At 34.4% G+C, this 26,426-nt stretch overlaps 1 long non-coding RNA gene across 2 annotated transcripts; it reads right to left on the bottom strand.

Moving 5' to 3' along the window:
• Nucleotides 1-1,886: 1,886 nt before the first annotated feature.
• LOC136223766 (uncharacterized) lies at nucleotides 1,887-8,305 on the bottom strand. Of its 2 annotated transcripts, none has more exons than XR_010686128.1 (5): nucleotides 7,994-8,305; nucleotides 5,293-5,382; nucleotides 5,138-5,203; nucleotides 3,878-4,212; nucleotides 1,887-2,192 (listed from the first exon to the last, which is right to left on the bottom strand). It is a non-coding gene; the product is annotated as an uncharacterized lncRNA (long non-coding RNA). The 2 variants fall into 2 exon arrangements; XR_010686127.1 differs by having other exon boundaries at nucleotides 3,878-4,194.
• Nucleotides 8,306-26,426: the final 18,121 nt, after the last annotated feature.

The following is a 26,426-nucleotide window of genomic DNA, read 5'->3' as shown; positions in this document are numbered from 1 at the left end:
CTAAACAACAATTGCTAAGACACTTTAGATGAATGAAATCACTCTAGACTTTTACACAAAGATTGGAATTGGTGTAAGGTTTGCTTTGCTTTTCTCACAGAACTTCAAGTATGAATTTGGTCAGCGTTTCGACTTGATTGAAGATATGCATCGAATGAAGCATTTGAAAGGCTTATTTATAGTGACACTTCGAACACCGGTGATTTCGAATTTCGAAATAACCGTTAGAGGCTAACGGCTTCCTGCCGCTTTCATTCTGGACGTGCTCAATGTCGTTGGCCAATGAGATTCTTGTATCTTCTGTCTACGGCAGTGCTCAGCATCTTTTCGTCAGATGAACAGAATGTTTCGCCATTTATAGTAAAGTCTTCCAGACAGCTTACTGCGTCTTCTGAGCTTTACCCAAAGTAGAAATACTTTGTCTCTAAGTTGGTTTTGTTCTCCCGCTGACTTGTACTTCTTATCGTTCAACTCAGCAGCTTCATCTTGAAGTAATTGATAGAAGGCTTCTCGATCCTTCTTCATGTTGAGCTAGTGCTTTGCTTAGAACGACTGCGTTTTGTCTTCCTGGGCCGTGCGTTCTTGATCTGTTGACTTGGGCTTGACTTTCCCTTATGGGCCTGTAGGCTTTTTATCTCGATGTCTTATAAATCAAATTAACTCAACATTGAACAAACACATTAATGTGAATAAATCAAAGCATTTAAATTTAATGTGTTAGAATATTTTTATCATTCACATAAATAATTTTGTCAAATCAAAATCATGTGGAAAGGTGTTTCAACAAACTCCCCCATTTTGATGTTGGCAAAAATATTCAGTAAGGAACTCAGTGTTGAGCTCCCCCATGATAGTTGACCTTGTTTTTCTCAAGATACTCCCCGTAAGGGTTGAGCTACTGACTTAGTTTTACTTTAAACATTTCAAGGTTTAATCAAGTAAGTCTAAGGTCAGCTCATGGAACATATTCTATTTAACTCAGTTAAGATGAGCAGAAGATTTAGATAACAGAGTACGCTGAGTATATCTTTGTTCAATGAGTTTTAGTTAAGAAGACATGTTAAAAGAGGCCAACTTATAGATCAACACAACAGACAATTATGAAGCAATGTAAGCACATAACACAGTTGATTTAATGAAGATACGTTTAATGTTTAGCACAAAACATAAGTAAGCATCACATAAGATTAGTCAATTTTTAAAAAGGTAGATGCATGAATAGTTTTGTATTAATGGTCAGCACAACAAAATACATTAGGAAAAGAACACAAGTTGTTCAAGCAAAAACTAGCATTCCTAGTCAAGCTATTTTTTCTTGTAATTGATGTGGGCAGAGTGTTCTTTTGCTTTTCCCTTTTGTTTCTGCTGACTTCCGGATGCTTCTCTTGTATGCTGAGTTCTTTCAGCTTGTTCTTTCTCCCCCGTTTTGCCAGCATCGAGTGGAGGAGTAATGAAGGTATCATTGAGGGCAACACGAGTTAACCGTACAGAGAATGCCTTAAGCTTGCGTGTGCTTTCATTTATACCATCAAAAACAGGAATACCATCATCCAAGATTTCACGAGGAACCCTGACCGATGCACTGAGCATACTTAGAATGTATTCTTGAGACTTTCCAACCCAAGTGATACTGTCAGTCAGCATGGCAAAGGCTTGATTAAACATTTTAAGCAGTGCCGAGTCATAGTATATAGCAACATTTTTTATTTAACAAATGCAATATTTTTATCTAAAGCAACAACTGTCTGTTAACTAAAGCAACAATATTTTATAATAAAGGAACTTCTTTTTAATCAGAAGCAACAATTTTCTATGAACAAATGCAAGGCTTTGTAACATAAAAGCAACATTGTTTAATTTTAAAAGCAAAAAATTTAATTGTGTATTGTTTAAACAAAAGGCAATATAACATCTGTTTACAAAAAAAAAAGGAAACAGACAACATAAATAATATTATAATTCAATATTACAATAAGTATCTAACCATCACAAACATAAATAATTCGTTCTTCGTTCATCAACATAAATTTGAAGTAAGAGAGTCGATGGTATCGGAAGAAGCCAAATTTAGATCCAATGTTGGATTCATTTAGCCCAACCTTTGTGTAATAGCTGCAAGATGGTGCTTCTCCAAGTATTCCCTTAATTATCTACATGTTTTCCCATCCAGACAACTTTGCTTTAATCCTTGCCTATATACCCAAATCATAAAAGTTACACATGTCAACACATATATAACTTGTTTAGTAGTTCATATATCTCAAGTTTCCATTTCTGAGTTTGCAAATAGAATATTAGTAATAAGGGTGAGCTTGCCTTAAGATGAGTAAAGGGAACTTACGGAACAAACTATTCTTCATTCATTACAAATCATTATCTAAAAATATAATCAAGAAGAAGAATATGGGATATGCGAATGAACTTCCTAGCTAACCATTAACTACAAGATGGTCTTCATCTTTAAAATGTGACCTTGATGTTTGCATTAACTAGACTTAAGGTCTTATCAACTATCATTTATAACAAATATGGCATTATGACTACAATCACAAGATTGGAATATGTGCCACAATCATGCTGTATATATGATCTATATACTCCACATGATTACATATGATATAAATGCCAAAAAATGATAATCATGTTAGGTGGATTATCTTTGTAAATCACACTGTTAGGTGGATTATCTTTGTAAATCGCATTATCGTGTCAGAAATTGATAGTCCTAATGAGAAATAAAGTTTTTAAAAGTCATATAAGACAAAAAGCTAACCAAGATAGACCTAATTAGATAAAATCCGAGGGTGTATTTTTTATACCTTCATATTTTAAAAAAAGGTTTAAATGTTCTAAGGTTAGGATTTTTTTTGAGGTTTTATGAAATTTAAGGCCTTTTCCTATTGGAAAAGGACTAAAAAATTAGAGAATATGTGAAAATACTTCCAAATACAGGGTAACAACGTCAAAAACACCAAGAACTTAATTGTTAGACTTGCAACTTTAAGTTAAGTGCCATGTACTATGCATGCACACATGTACTAGTTCAGAGATCTCACATGGTAGTGATAAGCACAATATTATTATATTCATCATAAAATAACAACCATAAAATATAAAATAGCACACCTGTAAAGTTGGATAAACTAAACATTCCAAATTCAACATTATCCAAGCATTATATATTAAATTAAATGAATAAATTCATGTAATACTCAAGTTGAATTCACAAATAAAATCATTAGTTCATATTGTACTGAAGTTGAATTCGCAAATAACATCATAAGTTCATATTGAATTCATTATGCAGTAAAATATCTGATCATATGTAAACCTTTTCATGTTTCTAAAAGGCGTGGTATATCCGCAGCCTTCCCATGTTGTCCGAAAACTTCAGCTGACCTCAATTTGAATAACCCCTCAAATACCATATGGTAGTGCGAGATTGGCAACACGTGATATTAGGGAGTTTGTTGTAATGTTTTGAAGTTCCGATCACATGTTGCCCCATGGCATTTTAGAGGTTATTTGTTCCAAGTAAAGAAGTTGAGGGGGTTAGTTGTAAGCTTTGAAGTTCAGGGATCAGTTACAGTTTTTGGTCAACTTGAGAGGGCCAGGGATGTACTATGCCATTTTTTTAAAATATTTCAATCAATCCCAACTAGTTTGATATTAACATATATAGGAATTGAGTTTTGGTTAAATCATATTAAGTAATATAATAGGTTTGTTTCCACAGACATTACAACATGTAAGAGTAATTAAACACCATATCATCAAGACTTTTAAATTGTTCGGTCCTATTACACAAAAAGATTTTCCCTTACTTCATAACTCAAAAACCAATTTGATAATTGCCATTGAGAGAGAAAAGACTTACTTGCCATTGGGTCTCTATATGATAGAATTAAGACATGCATTCCCAGATGCCTATCACCATTTGCCACCATCCCAGCAAACAACCGCTTACTAAAAGTAGCTCTAGGCAACACATCGACTCTCTCAGCTTCACTCTCTACCACTACATCCACACTCATACTCATATCCTTCACCATATACTCAACAAACCAATTAGACTAGAAGTCTCTCCCAAACAATTCCATCACCATTATATCTATTGCCCCTCCGCTTAAGGCATCCATCCATTTCTTCATGTCCAACATGCCTTCTCTGCAAACATCACCCCTTCACTGAACCCTAACAAATTAACTCCCACTACAATATGATTAGCAATTTATTCATTTGATCTATTGTGTAAAAAAACATAAAGATTTTCATTACTAAGATATTGCACAATACATAAGCTTTTTACATGGAGGCGAACCATTGCTCTTTATGCCCTCTCCTTAAATTCAGAATTAGCATCAAACCTCTGTTTAGATGCCTTATAGAATGCCTTCACAATGCATCGACAAGGTTAGAATTTGCATCTCTAAATATTAAAGCTATCACAGTTTAAATTAGATTGTTATTTGAATAACAGTCTTGTATATTAGTTGCATCTAATAAACACTATAAATCATAGGTGGAAAATTTATTTTCTGATGTTTGTTTCATATTTGTAACATGACAAGAGTACCTTCTTCTTATACAATAGACATAATGGTAAGCTTTAATATAAATTGCACTTTGATGGTGGTGGTGCTAATTGTCCAACTTATTTAAGATGATATCAAAATGCTCAAAGAAATATATTTTCTGCACATATTAACTTTCACCAATGTGTACAAATAAACAATGTTGACTCGCATGTAGATCTCTAATAGCTTGTTCATTAACATCCTCAAGGTTAGGAAAGTTCTCAAAGAGATCAAAGACAATGTCTAAGAAAATTCTACCTAATTAGCACCTTACAGCGACAAGAAACAGATCAAAGACAGTATAAATAAGAATAATTCGAGAAGAAAATTTAGGAGGGCAAGATAACATATTGCATCATACCAACATTAAGATGTGCATAACTCAAATATTATTCATCAAATCAAAATATAACTCAGATAGACTCCAACTAGCCAGTTTGTAGACTATAAGCTACTCAGTCAATAGTAAAAATTCAGCCACAACCAATAATCCTAGAATTCTAAAACTGTTATATCTCTTTACTCAACCAATGACTTATAAAGTGGAATGGAGAAAGTACCTTCAAAGGACCAGGGCGAATGATTGTGTATCCAATGCCCGATCTCCTCAGTGAGTCTTTACCAGCCTGGAGAAATTATGACCAGAAACGCTGCTTAGGTGACACTACAACAGTTAACTGTTAAAAGATACATTAAAGCACAATAAATCACTAACCCTCTCAGCTTTTGGAACTTGCTCCCTTCTGGTATGTTCAACTCCTAATCATGTGCAGGAGACCAAGATCAAGTCTTTTTGTGGCCCAGTCTGAAAAATATTGATATTGTTCTTTCATATAAGCCATATATCAAGAACAGAAACTTAAAAAGTTGAGCAAAAAATTATATCAAGACCATAGTTGTCAGATCGAGATTCGAGTCATGAATCAAATACACACATATACTTACATACCTCTAAAGACCAAAACTTAGGCAAAGACTCGCCTACTGATGCAGCCCCACAAGGTGGGAATGAGTTAAAAAATATCTATTACCGGGGATTGGATGACTCATACAAGGAAGAGGGGGTATAATCAAACAATTCTCTAAGTAGGAAAGTGCCATCTTTTTTTGGCAATTTAAGTCTCCTTGAAACTCTAAATTTTCAGGACAATCAACTCACCAATGATCCTTCACAAAGAGTGCTTCATTTCTTGACTCCTCTGACAAATTGCAGGAATTTGATAAATTTGGTTATAGGACCTAATCCTTTGAAAGAATTGCCAAATTCTGTTGGAAATCTATCAAGCTCTCTCCAACGTTTCGTTGAATTTTCATCGCCAATTAAGGGAAGCATTCCATCATCTATTGGGAACATGAGCAATTTGGTGTTTCATTCCAAAATAGAACTCTTTGATCTGTCAAAACCAACTCTCACGAAATATTCCAGCCACCATATCAAATTTACAAATGTTAAAGGTTCTAAGGTTATCCAACAATTCATTCGAAGGTAGCATTCCCAAAGCCATTGGCAAGTTGGGCAGCTTAGAGATATTAGACCTCTCCTCAAACAACTTTTCAGACTTCTTACCCAGCTTAAAGGTGTCTCTAAACAAAAATGGAAAAATAACTACTACCCAGACTTCTAATTCTAATGATATAAAGAAATAATGCTATTGCTATAAATTCAAGCGAATGCTTTGTTTTGAAGGTTATCTATCTAATTATGAAACCAATAGGAAGAGGACTGTAATATAGCGATTTCTACGTGCTATTTTGGTTTCGATGCTGATCGATGGTCCTTTATCTCTTCTCTGTATGATCTTTTTAGTATTTCTTCTTTTATATTAGAATTGAGGTTAAACAAATTTAGAGTGCCAATTATGATGAAAGGAACAAGTGTCAAGGACATTTTTGAACCATTAACTAATAACTACAGCTGTTAAAAGTTCAGCAGATATAGCAATTATAGCAATTCAGTGACTACTTATATATCAACTGCAGAATATAGCTAGCTGTTTGCACAACCAAATAAAAAGATCCTCTAAGATTCATAGCAATTCAGGAACAAAAGATCCTCACAACCTCCACCAATTTGCACAACTAAATAAAAGAATTTATAACAGGTTGACACCAATGAAAGTCATTAGATGCCACATTAATTATCTAGAGCAGACTGCTGTTTATCAGACCATACCATGTTTCTATAGTTATTAAGATTCATGGACACCAGTTTACCATATTTTCTGAAAACTGGGTTTGACTTATTTTAGTGGTTCTGGATGGAAATAAGACAGATTGTTCCCTTCACATGTGCTGTTTTATAGCAGCTTCATTCATGTGGCTGAAGTCGAACAATTTCCAAGGGTCATTATTCCAGGGTATTTCATCTTAATATGGTATTCTGCATCATCTGAAGTTTCCAAAACTTCATTCTTATGGATGGGAAAATCCTCATGTAAACAAAATTTTCTACTTTATTTTCTTCATAGATTCTTTTCAGGAGGAAATCTAATACTCACATCATCCATTATATATTAAGCCCTTTTGGAAGAGGTTTCGTTGTGGGAATGTAATGGTCTTAATTCCTGATGGAAAAATAAGTCCACATATTCCCGAGCCTGGATCTTAAATCTCAAAATTCAACTAGATACAAAAGTATGACAAATGATAACAAGTGAGAAGTAGGTCATGACAAGGGGAGAGGCTGAGTGGTCCTATGCAATTTAAGGCCAATCTATATAGCTAGCTGCGCAATAACAATTCTAGATATTGATTTGCAGCTCACCTCTATTTGTTGTCTCTATTACGTAGACTAATGAATATAAAACCAGTAAACACTAACTAAATAAGGAAATTGAAAGTGTTAATAATTGCTTTTAGGATCAAGATTAAGCTAATCAAAGATAATTAAGAGCAAACTCAATAATGAGAGTATTCATCTCCCAAGAACTCTCTGATGAATTAATTCAAACACCTTATATGCACTCTCGTATATTGGCCGCAAGCAGCATACATATGCAGCACAAACACTAATATTTGTTGGGAAACTAGAACACATGACCATTTACCAAAAATATATCCATAATGGCTGCAAATGAAGAGTATTGAAAAGGGGAATATGGGGTCCAAAACCGATAATTTTAAACCAACCACTAGTAAAAGAGGCAGAAATAAACAAACTTGATGATCAATAGGAGAGCCATTAGGACAAATCCAATACACAGAAGCTACTACTCGAACTTGTTTGACACATGTCCTAGCCATTGAAGAAAAAATTTCTTTTATGCCATTCAACTCAACTGTTAAAAAATTCAATAAATTTAAGGATAAAAGAAGAGAAGATTTGAGTTGTAAAAATTAGGAACAAGAGTCGACAATGCAGCACCATTATCACTATATCAATCAAGTGAAACAAGTGTGAAGATAGAGTTTATTACCTCATCTTTAGAAGGCCATTGAAACACTTTTCTCCCTTCCTGTTGTCGAATGAATTCCTCAGCCCAAATCCTTATCGATTGAATTCATTGGGATACGATGCCATGAAGCCTTCTCCAACTCTAACAACGAGCTAGGCAACTACACCATTGGAAGCAAAATTTGAACTCCGACTAAGAGAAAAGGGAGTGAAGGGAAGGAGATAGACTCGATCTGGCACGAAATGGGGAGAGGTGAGAGCAAGAGTCCAAGGAAATGAGAAAAAGGGAATGACCGATGAGAGAGAGGACTAGGCGGAAAAAACATCATCTAGAGAGAAGTGGTGCTCGTGAATTTTTAGAAAATGACCCATAAGTTATTCCTTAAATTTTTTTTCATTATTACTTAGATTTTATTTTCGTGGAAAAAATTGTAGCCAAATTTTTTTGAAACATTAATGGGAGGGAGTCTTAAAAGTTTCTACAGATTTTCATGACAAAGATGTCTTGCAATCACAAAAAATCATACAAATTAATTTGTTAAGAATTTATTTAATTTAAGAGAAATTACAAAAATAAACCTTCTAGTAGATCGATTTTTCAACACAATCCCGTTTTTTAGAAGTTGACAAACGGATTCCATTTGTAAATTTTTAAAATACTAGACTGTGTTTGAAAATCGATCTAACCATATGGTTTAATTTTGTATTTTTACCTTTAATTTAAGTTTATTTGATAACTGTTTTATCTCGGTCATTTAAATTATTCAATTAAGTTAAAATTTAGTTATTCAGTCAAGTCAAAATATTTAACTTGGAATTTTAAGTTAAATATCATTAACTAATATTTTTAAATTTAATATTTATTTTCAGTATTTATCGTAGTTACATCACTTAATAACTTCATCATTTATAATTTTTAACACTTAAAATTCATTATTTATCTTTTCAAAACCTAATTTTCAATTTTATCGAACAACACGATTTTTATTTATTCTAATTATAACTATAAAATTAGGTATATTTTTTATTTTTATTAAAAGCAACACTTGATAAATGTAGCTTTAGCTAATTGTCAAGTCAAAAAAAGCAACATCTAATTGTAAATGTTGCCTTAGCAGAATAAAACAACTAAAATATTATCATGAGCAACACTTTTTTATGAAACGTTGCATTAGATATACATGAATAGTGTCCATCAAATCAATTTGGCTATTAACATTTGAGGACAACACTTTCTAAAACGTAGTTGCAATAGCCAATCTATGGTATAGTGATTTCTGTACCCCAAGTGTGGATTTCCTCCACCAAACTCACCTGGTGATCTTTGAGGATTCTGGTAATAATAGAGTCTAACCTAAGGGTTCCAGTACTTCTTTGAAAACCACCGATTAAAAAGACTGGCATGTTGATCGGCTGGTAGGTCAGCATGTGCCAAATGAAGCACTGCTCGAAGTTCGACGCTGAGTTGGTGGAGTTGACCTTTGGAAAGAGGAAATTGGTCAGTATGTAGTGGGCCATCTTTTGATGTTGACCCATGGAGGTACTCGAGATTTCCCCGACATGACCGACAGGTTTACAAACTCAGCGGGATACTCAATTTTATCTTGGTCACCTGATTTTCTAAGTTTAGCTCCTTCGGTTTTCAGCTTTAGCAGTGAGGCAAGGTAAGGAGGGTCGATGAAGATATCTTTCCCTGGAACCTTGGTGACCATGTAGTTACGATCATCATCAGTGGCTCTTAAGTTAGCGTAGAACTCCTTTACTAACTCAGGGTAGGTGGCTTCTCGAGTTGAGAACAGCTCGGTCCAGCCGTTCTTTGAGATCCACTCACAGAAGGGTTTCTCAGCTTCCACAAATCCCTTCGAGAACCAGCGTGAGTGGTCAACCTTATAACCCCTTACGCTGTTATAAACTAGGGAGTAGGTCCGTGGTGTCTTTCCCTTATCCTGCTTCTGTTTCCCTTTCGAAAAGGTAGCTTGGTCAGCCTTGGTTTTCTTGCTCGGTGTAGTGACATTAGAGTGGTCACGCTGACTGGTTTCTTGAGACTTGGTGGGAGTCTCGCTATATTCCTGCTGAGCAGGAGATGGAGGATTTTCATCGGAGCGGTTGTCGTCGTAACCGGCACCGGAGACATTCTGAGAATCGTTAGACATGATTCTTAGAGAAGTTTGAGAAGTTTGGGAATTTTTATTGAAGAGAGTATTTGAATACCATAAATTTCTAAGCGTAAAGAGGTAAAAGTGGGAATTCGTCCACTATTTATAGAGGTGTCGAGTTGATCTGAAGCGTTGAGGTGGCCGTTTGACCTCGAGATACTCAATCGACAAAGATTCTGGCATTTATGACACATTCGGCGCATGTATTTTCTAATTATTGCGCTTACGTCATTCTAGGTGGCTATTTAATTCGCGTGTTTCGCATTAAATTTTGCAACGGATCTTTACTCAGTGTTAAGGATTCCAAACGTTTAATGTTCTGAGTAGTTAGTTTTACGCAAAAGAATTATTCGTGTGCTTAGTAGCTCACCTTAAGATAACCACTCAGCATGTAATAGTTATTGATTTAGCACAAATCATTCAGCATGGTAATTCACACGCCAATGGCTTCTCTAAGTATGTTGAATTGCTCACAAACCAGTGGCTTTGTGAAGATATCAGCAAGCTGCTCATCCGTTGGAACATAAGTCAGCTTTATCTCTCCCTTGAGTACATGATCTCTGATGAAGTGATGTCTTATGCTGACGTGCTCCATCCTGCTGTGCTGGATTGGGTTCTTTGATAGGTCAATGGCACTCTTGTTGTCACATTTGACTTCAATTGTCTTAGTCTGAATGCCATAATCTTCTAGCTGTTGCTTAATCCAGAGGACTTGAGCAACACAGCTTTCAGCAGCAATGTACTCAGCTTCAGTGGTTGACAGGGCTACTGACGCCTGCTTCTTACTGAACCAGGACACAAGACAGCTTCCAAGGAAGTGACATCCTCCTGAGGTGATTTTTCGTTCAAGTTTGTCTCGTCCATAGTCAGCGTCACTGTATCCAATGAGTGTGAAACCATGAGTATTGGGATACCATAAACCTGCATTCACTGAGCCTCGCAAATATCTAAGGATTCTTTTTATAGCTATGTAATGAGAATCCTTAGGGTTAGATTGATATCTAGCACAGTAACATACTGAGAACTGAATGTCCGGCCTACTAGCAGTTAAGTAGAGTAGAGAACCAATCATACCTCGGTACAATTTGCTGTCTACTGACTTACCATTTTCGTCAGCGCAGAGGACAGTGTCAGTGCCCATAGAGGTAGATATTGACTTGCAATTCTCAAGTTCATACTTCTTCAATATCTCCTTAGCATACTTAGTTTGACTGATGAAGATGCCATTTATCCCTTGTTTGATTTGAAGTCCAAGGAAGAAGTTGAGTTCTCCCATCATTGACATTTCAAACTCAGTCTGCATCTGCTTACTAAATTCCTTGCACATGGACTCATTAGTGGCACCAAAAATAATGTCATCAACATATATCTGAGCCAGTAGGGTATCTTTACCCTTCCTCTTAATGAATAAGGTTGTATTAGCTTTACCTCTGACATAATTTCTAGTCAGCAGGAAACTGGTCAGCCTCTCATACCAAGCACGTGGTGCTTGCTTGAGACCATACAGAGCCTTTTTGAGCTTATAAACGTGGTTTGGGAACTTGGGATCCTCAAACCCTGGAGGCTGATTAACATAGACTTCCTCGTTTATAACTGCATTAAGGTATGAACTCTTAACATCCATTTGAAACAATTTAAAGTTCATATAACTTGCATATGCACATAAAATTCTTATAGCCTCTAGCCTTGCCACTGGGGCGAAGGTCTCACCGTAGTCAATACCTTCTTGCTGATTGTAGCCCTGATCTACAAGTCTTGCTTTGTTTCTGACCACGTTCCCTTGTTCATCTAACTTGTTGCGGAAGACCCATCTTGTTCCTATGGTCTTCTGGCTTCTTGGATTTGGCACTAAGTCCCATACTTCATTTCTTCTGAACTGATCAAGTTCTTCTTGCATTGCACTCATCCAGAACTCATCGTGCTCAGCTTCAGAGAAGTTCTTTAGTTCCTGAACTGAGACGAATGCTACGTTGCTGAGGTATCTCCTGAATTGATTTCTTGTCATCAGGGTGTTTTCAGCAACATCAAGAATGGCACTCTCTGAGTGACCTCTTGGTATTTTGATCTCTTTTGGTAGAGTGATGTCTTGAGCTGGTTGTGTTTCAACAATCTCTGCAGGTATAGATTGGTTAGTGAAAACAATTTTAGTTTCGCTTTTACCTTTGGTCAGCCCTTGAGGTAGTGACTCAGCGGCTGTTTCTTAGTCAGCGGGTGCTGAGTATGGATCATCCTCAGTCAGCTGCTTGTCTTTTCCTGCAGGGTTAGTTTCATCGAACTCAACATGTACTGACTTTTCTAAGACCTGAGTTCGTTTATTGAAAACTCTATATGCTTTGCTGTTTATTGAGTAACCTAAAAAGATAGCTTCATCAGCTTTTGAGTCAAACTTAGCAAGGCTGTCTTTAGTATTTAGAATAAAACATTTACAGTCGAAGGCACGAAAGTATCCAATATTGGGTTTTCGTCTTTTCCAATGTTCGTATGGAGTTTTCTTTAATATGGTTCTAACTAGAGCCCTATTAAGTATGTAGCAAGCTGTGTTGACAGCTTCTCTCCAAAAGTACTTTGGAAGCCTATGCTCACTCAACATTGTCCTGGCTATTTCAACCAAGGTTCTGTTTTTCCTTTCAACTACCCCATTCTGTTGAGGCGTTCTAGAAGCAGAGAAATTATGGTCAATGCCGCTGGCTTCACAGAATTTAACAAACTGTTGGTTTTTGAATTCTCCGCCATTATCACTTCGGATGTAAGACAACTTTAGGTCTTTATCATTTTCAAGTTTTCTTACTAAAGTTGAAAACGTCTCAAAGGTTTCATCCTTGCTACTCAGCAAGATGATCCAAGTGTACCGAGAAAAGTCATCTACAATGACCAAGGAAAATCTTCTACCACCCAAGCTCAGCGGATGGACTAGTCCGAAGAGATCCAAGTGTAACAACTCTAGTGGACGTTTGGTTGAGACAATGTTTTTACTATGAAAAGACGTTTTAGTTTGTTTTCCAGCCTGACAAGCGTTGCATAATTGATCTTTTTCGAACTTAAGTTCTGGCAGTCCCTCAACTAATTGCTTTCTTGCTAATTTGGCCAGGAGGTCCATGCTTATATGACCAAGTCTCCTGTGCCATAGCCAAGAATTTTCTTCCTTTGGCCAGGGGCAGTTAAAATCAATTCATTTGTTTTTCCCTCGAGTATTTTACATCCAGCGTTATCAAATATAACTTTTCTCCCGTTATCACATAGCTGAGCTACGCTGAGTAAGTTATATTTAAGTCCACTGACTAGGGAGACTGACTCAATAGTAGGATTACCACCAACGGTTCCTGACCCTACTCAATAGTAGGATTTCCACCTCGTTTACGCACAAGTGTGATGAACTGAGTTTCATCACCCGTCATATGCCTCGAGCATGCGCTGTCAATGTACCACATTTTTGACTTCTCAGCACACCTCCGGCTTACCTGCAATATAGCTAGTTATCTTTAGGTACCCAAGTCTTCTTGGGTCCTTGTTTGTTAGGCTCAGCAGGTAAAGTATCATACTTAATCTTATGATGACACACTTGGACAGTGTGTCCATTTTTCCCACAGAAGTCACAACTGACCTTCCGTTTAGGATATCTCACTCACTGGCCAGCACCCCAGTGTTGAGCATGCCAGCACACCTTTATGGTGTGTCCTTTCTTCCCACAGAAGTCACACTAGACATTCCGCTGAGGATTCCATCTCTGCTGACTAGTACTTCGGTACTGAGTGTTCAGAGGAATATTTCTTTTATTCGGAACTTTGAATTGGTTCTGAATATATGTGATGTCCTTTCTCAGTTTCTTAGAATCTGATTGGACCTCTGAGACAAACTTGTGCATAGTTTCTACGTTGCTATGAAAAGTTGAGTTGTCTTGGAGAAGATATCGAAGGTCACTCAGTTTGACCTCCTCAATCTCGTCACATCACCTGCTGAGTGCTCTAACCTTCTTGTTACAGTTTTTGATAAGTGAGTAGAGGTCACTCAGGGCATTTATCATTTCATTTCTGAGCAGGGGTAGTGATATTACATCAGTTGAATGTGCCTCATCGTCAGATGCAATGGTGGGGTCAGCATGCTCAGAAACACAAGGCTCAGCAAGCTCATCTGCCATGAAGCAGATCTTTGCTGACTCAGTGGCATCAGCTCCTGATGATGATAACTCATCACTATCACTCCAGGTTGCCACCATTGCCTTCTTGATGTTCTTCCTTTCCTTCCTCAAGGTAGGACATCTTGATTTGATATGGCCAGCTTGATGACATTCAAAGCATGTGATGGGCTTTGAGCTATCCTTCTTGTACTTGCTGTCGCTAGACTCAGCTTTGTACTTGTCAAACTTCTTGTAAGGCTTCTTGGAATATTTATCATTCTTTCTGAACAGCCTCTTCATCTTTTTAGTGAACATGGCCATCTCTTCATCGTCTCTTGAGCTCCCATCAGTGGAGTCAGCTTTCATGACAAGAGACTTTTGCTTCTTGTCCTCAGACTTCTCCTTCACCTTAAAATTCTTCATTGAGATCTCATGGGTCAGTAGAGATCCAATGAGTTCATCATACTTGTAGGTGGTCAAGTCTTGAACTTCTTCAACAACAGTTTTCTTGGCTTGCCAGCTTTTGGGAAGACTCCTCAGTATCTTCTTGACTTGCTCTTCCACAGTAAAGATCTTGCCAAGTCTTTTGAGCTCGTTGATAATGTTTGTGAATCTTGAGTTCATTTCAGAGATTCCTTCATCATCATTCATTTCAAACAGCTCGTACAACCTCATGTGCTGGTTCACCTTGGACTCCTTAACTTTGTTGGTTCCTTCGTAGGTGACCTCCAGTTTCTTCCAGATCTCATGCGCTGACTCACAACCTGAAATCTTGTTGTACTCTGCAGCATCTAACGCACAATGAAGCATGTTTATAGCCGAAGCATGATTTTGTAGCTTCTTGAGGTCATCCTCTGTCCACTTAGTCTCAGCTTTAACAACCGTTTGGTCGTCAATAGTTTCAACAGGAATAAATGGGCATTGGACTATAGAAATCCATGCACTCATATTTGTTGCCTGAATGAAATTTTTCATTCTGTTCTTCCAGAAGGTGTAGTTAGACCCGAAGAACAGAGGAGGCCGAGTAATAGACAGTCCCTCAGGAAGAATATCAGTTGTCTGATTTCCTGGGAGGAAACAAGTGCTGTTCTCAGCCATTGTGGGGATCAGCTCAAGATAGTTATATCTTGCTCAGTGAGCTTTTAAGCTCTGATACCACTTGTTGGTCCCGTATAACGTGACAAGGTTAGTTCCAAGGGGGGGGATAGGAACTATTTAAAATTTTGTCCGTTAAGACTGACTTCTTTTCTTTTAGAAAAGGTTTACACAGCGGCATTAAGTAGTTTTAAGACACAAGCTTAGTCAACTGGTGACTAAGTCTGCTTCTTTCCTTGAGTCAGGAGATAGCACTTAAGTCTATTCCTGAACTCAGTTTCTTAGTGCACTCAACTCAGTGTCTGTTCGTTACTTAGTCAGTTTTATAGCAAGCAATATATAAAGGAGTTTAAAGGTTAGAAATATGTTACTCAACAGACATATCCTGGTTCGGCCTCTCCGCCTACGTCCAGTCCCTGGAACTCGTTCCGAGCTTTTTGAATCCTCTACTGAGCTCTTTAAAGGTAGAGCACGAAACCCTTCACAAAAGAAGCTGAGTATACAAGAGTACCTTCCTCTATTCCTCTACTCACTCCTATAACTACCGTTGAGTACTATAACCGAGTACTCAGCTTCTCCTTTCTATTCTTCTAGAAATGATAAGTGTTTATCCTAAACAACAATTTTTAAGACACTTTAGATGAATGAAATCACTCTAGACTTTTACACAATGATTGGAATTGGTGTAAGATTTGCTTTGCTTTTCTCACAGAACTTCAAGTATGAATTTGGTCAGCGTTTCGACTTGATTGAAGATATGCATCGAATGAAGCATTTGAAAGGCCTATTTATAGTGACACTTCGAATACCGGTGATTTTGAATTTCGAAATAACCGTTGGAGGCTAACGGCTTCTTGTCGCTTTCATTCTGGACGTGCTTAGTGTCGTTGGCCAATGAGATTCTTGTATCTTCTGTCTACGGCAGTGCTCAGCAGCTTTTCGTCAGATGAACATAATGTTTCTCCATATAGTAAAGTCTTTCAAACAGCTTACTGCGTCTTTTGAGCTTTACCCAAAGTAGAAATACTTTGTCTCTAAGTTGGTTCTGTTCTCCCGCTGACTTGAAATTCTTGTCGTTCAACTCAGCAGCTTCATCTTGAAGCAATTGATAGAAGGCTTCTCGATCATTCTTCATGCTGAGCTAGTGCTTTGCTTAGAACGACTGCGTTTTGTCTTCCTGGGTCGTGCGGTCTTGATCTGTTGACTTGGGCTTAACTTTCCCTTATGGGCCTTTAGGCTTTTTATCTCGATGTCTTATAAATCAAATTAACTCAACATTGAACAAACACATTAGTATGAATAAATCAAAGCATTTAAATTTAATGTGTTAGAATATTTTTATCATTCACATAAATAATTTTGTCAAATCAAAATCATGTGGAAAGATGTTTCAACAGTAAGCAGTTAATAAATGAAGAAAGTCGTCACATCACCTCTGTTTGCAGTAATGAAAACAAAGATGCGATACTCAGGGTGGGTTCACTCCACTTTCGGAATGTTCAATTTGAAACGGATGCTAAAAGGGTGGTGGATCTCATTTTAACAAAGGTTCGTGATATTATTGAGCTCAAGATTGTTATAAGAAATTCGAGATTTGTTACTTATTAGTCCATATTGTGATGTGGCTTTTGTCCCTTGATTACCGAACAGTGTGCCCATTTAATGGCTTGCCATCCCCGTTCTAGTGCTAATTTCTTCAATGATATTGTTGCTTCTAGTTATTTAGATGCTGCTCTTTGTATTGATAATGTTTCCATTTCTTAAAAATAGCCGGTTTTCTAAAAAAAAAAAACAAAATTAAAACTTGTATATTTAAAGAATATAATTACTACTCAGTTATATTATTATCAAATAAAATATATATTTTAGAGATAAAATCCCAAATTGCTTAAATTAGAGTTTTCGAATTCGAGTTCTAATTCACACGCTAGATTTTAATTATCAAATAAGGTGTCTAAATGTTGTCTCATTAAGGTGATGTTTGATAAAATTAAAATTCAATTCTGAAAAAATAGGTACTGAATTTTAAGGGTTTACTATTATAAATTCTTAAAGTATTAAATGATATAATTGTTTGATAAATACTAAAAATAAGTATTGAATTTAAAAATATTGGTTGATAAATGATTTTGTAACTTAACTGAAATATTTAAGTTGTATCACCAACCAAATTAATCTCAAATCAATTAATTGGAACTAATAAAAGAAAAAGTTAAGGAAAGAAGAATTTTAGGACAAAAAAATAAAAAAAAATATAAAATTAAAACTCCAAATAATAAATGTTTGCCAATGTAGATGTCATTGTAAAATCCTCCATTTTACTTGATATTTTATTCAAAATTTCTTAACCATTATAAGAAATTGATGGAATTATGCCTTCAAATAAAAAAATGGTAAATAATTTATTAGTTCCATTTTTTTACGTAACACACTATTTAGTCCTCTGTCTTGAAAAACACATTATAAGATCTCTAATTTTTGTCAATATTAATCCTTTGTCCTTTTGTCTAGATTTCTAACCAAACATATCTTAGCTTTCAACAAAGCTATAGTACAATGCAAAATGGTCATGTTATTCTGTTATTTTCTGCTTGTTTCGTAATGCCAAATATAACGGTTAAAAATCGAAAAAAAATAGCCAAAATGATCAAATGTTTAATAATGACAAAGGATAGGGACATTATAATTTGTTTCTAAAATAGGGGACTAAACACTGTGTTAGTTAAAAAGTAAATGACTAATAAATTATTTACCCTACGGAAAATGAACACTAACCATCATTGAATTGTGAAGAATGACGGATTGAATTAAAACAAAAATTAGAGTTTGGATTAGGATTGGATATCCTAAAATAGACCAGAATTTTTAAAGAAGAAAAAAAAATACAAAAAATCAGAAGTCTAAATTCCACCGGTTCCGTTGAAAACTCTAATCGGTAAGATAACTTTATTGAATCCATTATATGAAATCTATAACAGTGAATAAACAAGCATACATATAGAAGAATTAATTGGGTGGCAAAAAAAACACCAAAATAATACAAAATATAATCTGCAGAATTATCATTTAAGAACCGGAAGAATTAAAAAAAAAAAAATCTATTAAAATTAGGGCATCTTCTACAAATCAGAAAAGAAAAAAAAAATCCAATACTCTTTCCTTTCCAAAAGCTTCTTCTGAATCGCTGGTTAGTTGATTAATTTTGTATGAATCTGCAACAACAACGTTCGTATGATTTATTTTATGCACTCAAAATTATAAAGAAAGTTTCACCCAAAAAGAGGACAAAAGAAAATGGAGTTGATAAGCCAATTAAGACAATTATCAAGTTACCAATCCAAGTGTAACTAAATGCATTTGTGGCAATCTTGAAGATTAGAGTCAATACCGATTCTTCTCTATCCCTAACCACACATCCTCTTTATATCCTTTTCGTTTTAGCAACGAAAATTACAACTTGAACACTAAAATCTACAAAACCATAAACTATCAAATATCAAAAGCTCTTAACAAGATTAGCAAAACCAAAAACCTTAGGTTATCACCAGTTTTCATTATTCTAAGAAACAAAAACTAAAGCTTTTGTGCGTAGGTAACTTAACATATGAATGATAGGTACCTCATTTCCTAATCACAATAATTGTCTGCTAAAAAATAATGTGAGACAAATGTATTGTGAAGACTACTTGCCTGATAATGAGAATAAAAGACTTGATGGTGACTTGAAAAGTGTTTCTTCTAGTTCCACTATCTCAAAGTCACCCGGTTTGCATTTGTATAATTGAGCATGCCTCTAAAATCTGGCAAAACTAAGGAAAATAATAGTATGGAATTTGTTCAAAAGACTTCTATTAGGCTTTTCAAAGAAAAGGTTTGCATTTGGGCTGTTTCTAAAGATTAACTTTATTAATATTGAATGTTTAAAAACAAAAGATAATAGGCTTATATGCTGAAATGCAAGCTGGCACTATATGTTTGTGAACTGTTAGGGCCCGTTTGGTAAGATGTAATAAGCTTTGTAATGGAATGCCCATTACATTGAAGGGTCATTACTATGTTTGGTTGCACTTTAAAATTTTGTTGTAATGGAATGAAAAATCCATAGATTAAATTTTGTTTAACAACAATTGTAATCTCCATTACATAAAAAAAATGGATTGAATTCTAATTACACCCAACAAATAATCATAATTTCTATCTTTAAAGTTCCATCTAACCTCTCATTTGTCAAATATCACTTCTCATCATTCTCAAAAACGCAAAAAATAGGAAACCTAAAAACGAAAAAAAAAAAACAAAAAAAAAAACATGAAAAATAAGAAAAATGTAAAAAATACTATGAAAACACGGAAAATTATATACTAATTTCACGATTTTCATGTTATTTTGGTTGATTTTAATTATGTAAATAAAATTTTGCGATTACATTTAACTAAGCAAACATAAGTATTGTAATGGTAATTACATTTCATCACTTGTTTTACCAAACATGGTAATAGAATCACCATTCCATTCCATTACATTATAAGTTTAATTACATTACAATTTTGATTACATTACATTGCATTACTCCATACCAAACGCACCCTTAAAGAATACCTCAAATTTGTATTTAATATGTTAATACATGTTATCAAGATGCATTATGTTAGTGTTGCTTTCTTCTATCTATTCTGCAATCATAAATGCATAATTTATGTAGCAGCAATTAGTGTTGGACAAACAATTACGTCTTGTTAGATTCTTAAGAAAACAAACTAGTCTGCCTTAAAAATGTACAAACAATGACATTTGTCTTAAGCAAATTGGTAATACATGCCTCAAATACTCAAACAATGTCTAGGCTCGTTATCACCCTAGTAGGAAAACAAGAACACTATGAACAGATAAAGAGTTTTTTTTTTTCAATTGGTATTTAAATTAATATATAATTTTATTCAAAATTATCCAACAATTACAAGTTTGATGAATTTATGGATATATAAGGGTCACAATTTCATTAAGATGCTACTAAACCAAGTAATAGGTAAAGGCTATGCTTACTTTGTTTTTTACAAAGTAAGCCTTACTTTGTGTGTTTTCACCATTGGATTAATTTTATACTCCATTATCCAAGGGTGAAAACACACCAAGTAATGGTACTTTGTCAAAAATAAAGTAACCATAGAAGACACCCAAGTAATACCTTTCATGACGAATAATAATTCATAGAAACAAATCACAATATTTTAAATTAACTGTTAATTTATGATGACAATAAAGAGTTTTTCTACATGTTAAACTACATCCCTCTGTACTTTCCCAGGCTATCCGATAGGTCCCTAAAATTTGTAGATTTCTCATTAGCCTTCTGAAGTTTTTTACAATGACTTATTTAACCCATAAATTAGCTTAAAGTGACTATTGTCCACCTGGAGTGGTTATAATTATCGATTAGCTTTCTAAACTTGCTTAAAATGATATATACATTTTAACTTATCCAAACCTCATGGTTTTTCCACCCGAACTTAAGAAGCAAATGAGCATTTCAAACATGTTGAGACAACTCCGAAATTCAAGAGGCTAATCGGATAATCGAAACAAATACAAAGAGCCCCTTATCACTAAAAAAAATCTCTATTTGTGACTACTAAGGATGTTCCCCTTATCACCAAAAAAATCCTCAAGTACGACTACAAAAAAACCAAGTAAGACTACACGTAATAACACAGACTTCTTTTAAAGAATGTTTGGTTTAAATTTCAGAGAATGAGAATCCAAATAAATAACTATTTCTTAATTTTGTGTGGTTCAATATAAAATTAGATTGTTATTCCCTTTGAAGTGGTTTAGTTCTTTAATGATTGGAAGAGAATTAATACATTATTCGTTAAAAATAATTTATCAAATAATAATAATAACTTCAATTAAAAATAAAAGGGTTAATTACAAATAACTACCCTGTGGTTTGGCTGATTTGCGATGTGGTACCTGTGATTTTTTTTTTTGCAAACACAACCCTATGGTTGCAAAATTTTACATGTTTTTTTTACTTTGCCAAATTTGGCCAATAACGACCTCAAAATGAAAATTTTCAATAATTAAACTTGTTTGGTATCATATTTACTATGGAACTATATTCTTAATTTTTTAAAATCATCATTTTTGAAGTTTTCTCTCTCTAAATATTATATGTCTCTCTCATAAAAAACAACACCTAAATGACCTCAAACCTAAAAAGTTGAAGAATTAAAGTTGCATGAAATATCATTTGACTCTTAATTTTCATTTCGAAGTCATTATCGGTCAAATTTGGCAAAGTAAAAAAAATATGTAAAATTTTGCAACCATAGGGTTGTGTTTGCAAAAAAAAAATACCAAGGTACCACATCGCAAATCGACAAAAACCACATGGTAGTTATTTGTAATTAACCCAAAATAATATCTTGCTTTTATTACGCATATCCAAATTCCAAAGCCTTTTGAAACATTTGCTGATATCATAGTAGTATTTTGCGGCATCTTTCAATGCATATTTGTATCCATAACTTGTACATTTCTGTCTCACATGCTAGCAAACCAATCAAAGCTTGTGGCATATACATTTTATTTTAGAAAAATATTGATATGCTAACAGTTTATGCATGCTAAACCAATTTTGAATTATTGGCATAAATGAATTGTTAAGGGAGGGCTTAATATATTGAAAAAAAAAATCATTAATCAAAGACTTAGTATATCCATTTAAAAAATAGAGACTTACTGTATTTAAAAATAATTAATCAACAGTTTAATTTATAATGACTTAATGAATAAAAAATAATTGATCACGACTCAAACGTGCAATTTAATCACAGAACTTCGCGGATAACTATAACATGACTTCATTGATTAACTTTTACACATTACATAGATGTAAAAAAACAGTTCATAGATATACATGCTTGTGAAATGATGGACTTCTTGAAGAGGATGTTTTAAAGAGCATATGTTAAAGAATTTTAATTCTTCAACTTTTTAGTTTTGATGTGATTTATGCATTGTCTGGTGATTAAAAGAAAGTTAATGTTTACACTTGAGAGAGAAAGCTAAAAAAATAAAAAATATTATTTCATAGTAAATGTGATACTAAAAAATTTTAATTCTTGAAAAATTTCATTTTGAGGTTGTTAATAAATTTTTTAAATCAACCCTTACACAATATAATACAATAAAAGCTAATAATATTAATCAGAAAAATAAAATATGATTAACTATTAATAAGATTCACTCGCAAACACAAATTGAACATCTCATAGTAAAATTACACCTGATTTACGAAAACATTACAAAAATCAAATATAATATTATTAATGGGTTAAAATTTGTTAAATAGATTTAGAATCAAATTTTTGGAAGATGGTGTTAATTTACTTCCTAATACAAAAATAACATTGAAATTTTAAAATTGTCATATATTTTTAAATTTCTATCACTAAAAGAGTTTATACATGAAAGAAAACAAGATGCTAAATATAATTTCTATCACTAAAAGATTTTGAATTGGGTTAAGTGAATTTAATTTTTTTTGCAACCAAAATGAAGCTACCCACTCAAGCTTATCTATGGGTATGATTGTTAGAAAACATAGAAGCCAAATCCAGTCCAAGTGAAAATATTGGTTATCTATGTGTATGATTGTTAGAAAACATGAAAGCCAAATCCAGTCCAAGTGAAAATATTGGTTTGGGTTCAAGGGACCAAATCTCCTCTGACCCAAGTTGCTAAATATAAAACTCAAATTCTGTATGCTTGCAATTCATGGTTTTATATTAGATCCTCTAAGATTTTCAGTGTTTGTATATATATCCCTCTAATTGGATATCTTAATGCAATACACTTATCCAGTATGATTTTATCAACAATAGGAGCTATGATGCTCATTCTCCTTCATGCTCTAAATGTGCAAGTTTCTAATGCAAATCCTTCTCTTCAATTGCCTCAAGTTTACTGTCATTCTTTCAATCAAGTTCCTGGCGGACCAGATCCAATTCATAACCCACCCAAACTCATTACAGCTCAATATCAACCGTCAACCCGAGTTTATGGTAATTCTTTTAGACAAGTTCCTGGCGGACCAGACCCAATTCATCACCGACCCCAACTCATTACAGCTGATCCTCAACAGTCAACCCGAGTTTATGGTCATTCTTTTAGAGAAGTTCCTGGCGGACCAGACCCAATTCATCACCCAACCCAACTCATTACCGCTGATCATGAACAGTCATCCCGAGTTTATGGTCATTCTTTTAGACTATCTCCTGGTGGACCAGACCCAATTCATCACCCATCCCAACTCATTACTGCTGATCATGAACAGTCAAGCCGAGTTTATGGTCATTCTTTTAGACTATCTCCTGGTGGACCTGACCCAATTCATCACAGTCGTCATTCTTTCAGAGGTCCTCTCATCTGGAGGACCAAACCCAATTCATAACCCCGGACCTGGAGAACCACCCCAGCTCCCGACATACAGTCATTCTTTGAGAGAAACTCATGGGGGACCAAACCCAATTCATAACCCTGGACCTGGATCACCACCTGAACATATCCAGACTGAACATCAATATTAATAAGATGTTATCTTGTTTAATTATGGGAAGTTCTATCATGAAAATTATCAATATAGATCCAATAATAGTTTTAGTAAAATATATATGACTCTTCATGTTATGATCCATTTGCTTTATTATGATTAATATTATGTGTCACCGTTAGTACAATGTTTCAGCCTTCATCCTTATGACATAGACAAAGAAGAAAGTGTGTTTAATTCAAATGAATATATATGCCATAATGAAAAATTCCATGAGCTCAGTGTGAACCTGTCCTTTTATAAAATCCTTACAAAGTTACTATTATTTAATTGTCTAATGAAGAATATGTACTAGCTCTAGAACAGGTTTCATAAATGTTTTTTTTTTACAATTTATAGTGAAAATAAAAATGAAGTCAAAATTGTCCAAAACCTTTCATTTCAGTTTTTTGTTTACAATAGGTTTGGCTTAAGAATGACAATTCACAAGATGTGGTAAGACAATCTATGCTAATTAGTAATTTGTTAAGATGAAACACCTTCTTATATGGAACTTAAACTTTACTTTTCGTTTGTATAAATTGAACATTCCATAGGTGATGATGCTAGCCTACACCGGATTGTTTTTGAGTTTATACAAAATAATAGTAGAGCAAGTGGAAGTAGAGATTTCATCTGCTGCTGCAAGAATTCTCTACGGATGTAAACCGATGGGGCGGGGAATGCATTTCCCATCCCCTGATCTCCATCCCCGTCCCCACAGGGACCCCATATCCCGTTTAGAGATGTTCAAAAAAAGTTATTCACATTTCCCATTCCCTATTCACCGACCGTTTTAAAAAATCAGTAAAGGCAAAACGTTTAAGAAACAGTAGCTAATAATACCAAATATTAACAACCATTCTCAAAATTTTCAAATAAAAATAAAACTAAAAATTGAAAACAATCAATCACCTAGTTAAAATGTACTTAAAATCATCCAAAAAATCAATTATCACGTGGAATAATGGGGATCCCCATTGGGGATTAACGGGACGGGAACGGAGATACCTTTCTTTCATTTTGTAATTCTTTCATTTATGAAGATTATAGTTGGGTTGAGCAATTTAGAATTTAGTTTTGCTCTGTTCTCCTCTTTTTGTTTCTTTATTCCTTTGTATACTCTTCCTTTGCTTTTTAATAATATGCCGACCTAGTCGGGATGTCCGGCCTTTCCCTAAACCATCACCCCATTTTTACTGAAATTTTTTGTAAATAAACAAATCTATAATATTTCATTTTATAGGAAAAATGGTGTTACTTACTGAATTTGTTTAAGCAGTTATATATACAAATAAAAATAATCATATTAATTTTATGTATTTTAAATAATGGTGTAGATTCCATATATACATTGGGGGTAGGTGAAGATTACTAGATCCGAGCTTCTTTGAACAAGCGTCTCTTCGAATTACTCCCGGCTGACAAAAGACGAAGATGACAAATGGTTAGAAAACACAGATCATCGTTATGCAAAGCTAAGGAGAAAAGTTGTGAAGAAGAAGAGTTACAGTGTTTTAAGAAAATGACACATCCGGCCATAGATATCTTCAAGAGATGATGCATCAGTACTATTAACTACAAATTTAGTATATACTATAGATTCCTTTTATATTTAAGCAAATGATATGTGGTAAGTCTGACTAGTCTTTTCACTTTTTTTTTTTCGAGCTTCTATTGTGAATTGGTTACTAAGCTTTAAAATAGGTCAATAAAATTAGGCCTAAAACATCACCAACTCCCTGAACTTGTCCATAATAGTAGATTGCCTCTCTGAACTTTTAAGTGTCTCACCAGTTCTCTAAACTTGCTTATTTCCTATTACCAGCTCCTTAAACTTGTCCATAAAAATTTATTAGCTCTCTGAACTTTGCAAATGTCTCACCAGCTCCCTAAACTTGATTATTCTGTACCAACTAAATACGAAAACTTATTAAACCTAAATTCTAAAAATACATCTTCATCTATTTGTGAGGTAATTTTTTTCTTCCCCTACCTTTCAACCTATTATAAGAGTTAGTGTTGCAGGATTGAGAGATCGAAATATTGAGGAACGAGAGTTAGTAGGGTTAAGGAGAAAAAATACCCTTAATATTTTGGGTCAGGAGTAATTTTACCCATAACGTGTAAAATGGTGCAATTTTACCCCTAACGTTGGAAACCAAGAGCAAATTTATAAATTGGTGAAATTTTTGAATTGTTTTGTCCAATTTGTACAAAAGATAGTATATTTTTTTTCCACATCCTAACATATGTTTGTGATTTGTTACCGATGACAAGATTCATGACCGAGAAGACAATTTGATGAATTATTTCTCAAATTAACCCAATTTATTAATGTTAAAGGTAAATTTGCTCTTGGCTACTAGGTAAAATTGCACCATTTTAGACGTTAGGGGTAAAATTACTCCTGTTCCAAAACATTATGGGTATTTTTTCACTTTAACACGAGTTAGTATTATGGTTTTTGTATTCAGTTGTTACGGAATAAGCAAGT

The sequence above is a fragment of the Euphorbia lathyris genome, chromosome 3, assembly GCF_963576675.1.
Source record: "Euphorbia lathyris chromosome 3, ddEupLath1.1, whole genome shotgun sequence".
Classification (NCBI taxonomy): Eukaryota; Viridiplantae; Streptophyta; class Magnoliopsida; order Malpighiales; family Euphorbiaceae; genus Euphorbia; species Euphorbia lathyris.
This window is presented reverse-complemented; position numbering and strand designations above follow the sequence as displayed.